This window comes from Octodon degus, unplaced genomic scaffold (assembly GCF_000260255.1).
Source record: "Octodon degus isolate 3935 unplaced genomic scaffold, OctDeg1.0 scaffold00318, whole genome shotgun sequence".
In the NCBI taxonomy this organism is placed as follows: Eukaryota; Metazoa; Chordata; class Mammalia; order Rodentia; family Octodontidae; genus Octodon; species Octodon degus.
Genome location: NW_004524894.1, coordinates 1,593,357 through 1,597,975, shown reverse-complemented (window position 1 = coordinate 1,597,975; position 4,619 = coordinate 1,593,357).

Genomic DNA, 4,619 nt, shown 5'->3' with positions numbered 1-4,619 from the left:
CACATTTAAATTTGTAAAATTAAGATCATGTAAGGGTATGTTTTTAGAGAAATGGAAGTTTGATAACCCACAGAACACCTGTAATCTTTCTACAGCAGCTTCAGTTTTGTGCCAACATTCCATGTATGTGAACATAAATAAAAACTGATCCTTATCAAATAAGAGCAGACTTAAAGTAGCTGTCTGTACACCTTAATGTTCATTTTGATTTATTTTGAATCTTTGCATTCAGAAATGAGATACTGTGTTTTCAGACAAGGAGGCACTGCTGTGAAAAGTAATTCGCTGTTCTAAAATATCAATTTAAAATAACAGCTATAAAAGAAAATGTAAAAAAAAAAGCTCAGGTCTTGATGGGTTCACTTGTCTCTATAAGAACTTGAGAGAAGACCTAAAACCACTACTTCTTGAACTGTAAGGAAATTGAAAGAGAAGAAGTATTCCAAAATTCACTCCTGGAAGCGAGCATTACCCTGATTCCAAAACTGGAGAAGGATCCAACTAGGAAAGAGAATTACAGGCCAGTCTTCTTAATAAGCATAGATACAAAAATCCACAATAAGATACTTCATATTTCAAATTTTTTAAAAAGCTGAGAGCTCATTTTTCAGGATTACAGTACCAAATTAGATTACAGAATTTTTGTGATATCTTTGAAGTTGAAGACATCCAATTTACTTTAAGTGACTTATGTTATGGTTAGTGTTTAGATGTTCCCCCAAACCTTATGTGGAGATAAGTGGGAATTTTTCAGAGGTTCCTGGATCTAGAGTGTGTGAAATTGGAATTGATTCATAGTGCAATACTAGGTTAAAGACCACTGAGATTTGGTATGTGAATTCTACCTTCCATTAGTAGCTTAGGTAAGATATAAGGCATATAAATAGCTGTCATTATTCCTTGTTGCTTTATTACACTTTTGCCTACCATAAGCTCTTTCCTTTCTGCAATACCTATCTGCCATTCCACCCTACCTTATTGGCAGTGAACTAGGAACTAAAATCCATAGAAAATGTGAGCTAAACAAACCTTTCCTCCTTTAGCTTTGGGTGTCAGGAATTTTGCTTCATACAATGGTACAGAGAAGTGCAGTCATTATTATGACTATACCTGACCATGTGGTTTGGAAATCTTTGGAGCTTACCTGTGGGAAGAGTTTGAAAAGATGCAGAGATGCCAGCAGAACAGGATGAGTTGGAACACATTAGGCAGTACTTGATGGGGGATTCTGGCCAGAGTTCACAGGAACAGAAAGCTGAAATAAATCTCAGAGGTAAAGACCATTTTCAGGAGGCTTTTGCGGGAAAGAATGATTGTATTGGCTGCTGGATTATGGATAATGCTTGTTATGGCTTAGCAGAGTTTTATCTGCACTTTTCCTTTGTCCCGAAACTTTGCTTGATACTGCAGATAATGGTGGCAGATTAATTTGGAAGAAGAAATTACAAAGTAGTCTAACGTTGATGTGGTGCCATTGCTACAGTTAGGGACTTTTAGCCAGGTTTAAGAATCAAGAGCAAAGAGACCAGCAAAATGGTTTAGAAGGTTTTGAGTTAGGACAGAAAGGCAGCTCTAGGAAACTTACAGGTAGAAAAGACATTAAAGAAGATAAATTGTTCTTTGAAAATTGTAAAAAGAGGGCTGACCATATAGCTCAGCAGATTAAAACACCTGCTTAGGCAGAGCGCAGAAGCCAGGGTTTGATCCCTGGCATGCTGTGCCGGCACCTCCCCTAGGGCACACTGAGAGGTCAATTGAAACTTGGCATGGTAGTGCTTGCTCATCTGTAATCCCAATACTTGGGTGTCTGAAAGCAGGAGAATCGCTATGTGTCTAATCTACATAGTGAGACCTTGTACCCTGTGCACCCTGTACTAAACACATAAAAAAATGAAAATGCAGTAAGGAAATAATCAAAGATTTCCAAAGTAGAAAATAGAAAAGATGGCCTAGGAAAATCATAGAAACCAGCAGTACTTCACCCTTCGCATTCTCAAAATTGCAAAAGTGAAATATTTTGCTCAGAGAAAAGAGCCCTAGAGAGCCATGTCCTAGAATAGCAGTGGCCTAGGGAAGTAGTTGCTTGGGATTTTGTTAATAAGCATTTAACCCCTACCACCAAAAGTGAAGGATGCCTGGCTTTTGCTCCTCCTGGCAAAACACATTGACACTATCCATGTGGTGCTGGTTTTGGTAAATGCATAACACAAGGGTTTGGGGGACCAGGAAGGCTTTTACCAGATTTCAGAAGAAGGACTGAGCAATCAGGAAGTGTGCTCTGAGAAGTTCATGTGTAAAGCTATGAATGTGAAAACATAGGTGTATTGGAGACCCCAGAAGTTTGGAGAAGCCTGGAATGCAAATCATCAGAGGATAGCCACAAAGAGGGAGAAGAGCAGACTTAAGAGAAAAGCCATGGGAGTTACAGCCACCAGAAGTGCCATAGAGCTGGAGCCATCCAATTTGGAATTCGCACATTGCCACAGATTCAGATGCCAAACATGGAATTAAAGACAATCCAGCAGTTTGTCCTGTTGGATTTTGGTCCCATTCTTTGCTTTGGTCCCATTCTTTTAAATCCCAATATTTGTACCTTTTGGAATGGAAATGTCCATCTCATACCTTTGAATGTTGGAATTGCTTAATTGTTTTTCCATTTGTACAGGATTTTACAGCTAAGAGTTTGACTTAAATCTTAGAGGAGACTTTGGAATTGAACTTTACAAAAATTCTGAAACTGCTAGGACTTTGGCAACTCTTAGAGATAGAATAAATTTCTTTGACATAAAGGGATGTGCATAAGTGTTTGGGGGGAGTGGATAGAGAGGAATGTTATGACATTTAGATGCCCCCCAAGGCCTCATGTGGTGATAGGTGGGGCTCTTTCAGGGCTTCTTGGATCTAGAATATGTAATGCTGAAATTGATTCATAGTGCAATGTTAGGATCAAAGGCACTAGAATTAAGGGTGTGAGTGCTACCCACCCTAAGTAGCCTAGGTAAGATATAAGGTCTAGAAAGAACTGTAGATTCCATTGTTGCTTTGCTCCCTCAGTTTACCATGAACTGTTTCTCCTCTGCAATGCCGCCTTGCTTTGGGGCCAGATGATTACAGACTATAACCTGTAAAACCTGTGAGCTAAAGAAATCTTTCCTCCTTTAAATTTGGGTGTCTGCTATTTTTTTTCAGCAAAGAGAAAAGTAACTATGATATCATATAGTCACTGATGTAATGTATAAATATTGTGCTTTTTACTGAATACATTTAAAACTGTTTATTATATGAAAGGCATTTGACCTTCCTTGTTTGCTAGGGAAGAAATTTGCCAGGCAGTTGTGATTTTGGTTGTACTGAAAATCTCATTATTCAATGAACATAGGTCAAAATATGCATGAATTTGTCTCGCCAAGATTCAGAATTATTCATGTGTATTTTGAGATGAGTGAAGAAAGAAACAATATAATAGCTGATTGATGTGTCAGAGTTCAGTAAATAGCATGTTGTGAACACCTATCTTTTTTAATCCTTGAGAAGAATGGATCACAACATTAATCTGCTACAGTAAAAAGTGTTGTAGAGCTCCAGTACATCTAGTGCAGGATACAATAATTGAAACAACTACCTCAGCCATGGCAACAACACTATGACAGCACTTACTGAGCACTTTCTATGTGCCAAAGGCTACAATTTAAATTTTCTAGAATTAATTCACATAAACTTCAAAGCATCCTGTTTAATATGTACTGTTTTTATTTCATAGAGGTAAGTAACTTGATCACAACTACACAATTATATGCTGAGTATATATGAAAATACTAATTGTAAATCTCAAGCTCCCAATGACTGCTATTCATAATCAGAACATAGCAGAGTGCCTGAAACATAGTAGCGACTTAATGATGTTCAGTGAGATTCATTAAATGGTACCGTTATTAATTTGTGCATTAAAACATAAGAACATTTCATTCTACTATGACCAGACCACTTAACCAATTTATACTTTGTGAATCTGGGGAGTAAGGGAAAAATGAGAAAAGCCAGAATTTATTCTTTTCTGAGTTTGGCAAAAATGTGTCTATCCAATCATCTATGTTGAACTCTGAATTAGATACTAGCAATGATTCCTGTATAGCTTACAAAAGGATCATCCAGTTTCAGTTTTCACAGGGGAACTCTGCCACAAGATTTTATCAAACTCTGACTCTATAATAAAAAAGACTTGAAAAACACTTTCCATGAAAACTGCAATTAAAGCAAAGACTTTTTTCTTTCCCTAAGATGCCATTTATTTTATCCTGGTGAATACCAATTCATTCAATTACCTTTCAAAAATTTGTGCAAATGTTCATCACTATGAGGAGAATTGCTAATGGTAGTCACTCCTTTCTCAGTAGTATTTAATGATATACACTAAGCACACAATATTGTGATTATTCAATTAACTCTTTGAAAGCAATAGTCATTCTCATTGCTTGACATAGTGCCTTAAGTTTGGGAGGTGCTTTTCTGAGCCTGGAAACATATCAGAGATGAGAAGTTCTGTGCATGTGATTTATTAAGAAATTGCTCAAGGAAAGGGAAAGCAGGATCTCAAGGACTAACTAATCAAGAGAGGGAAA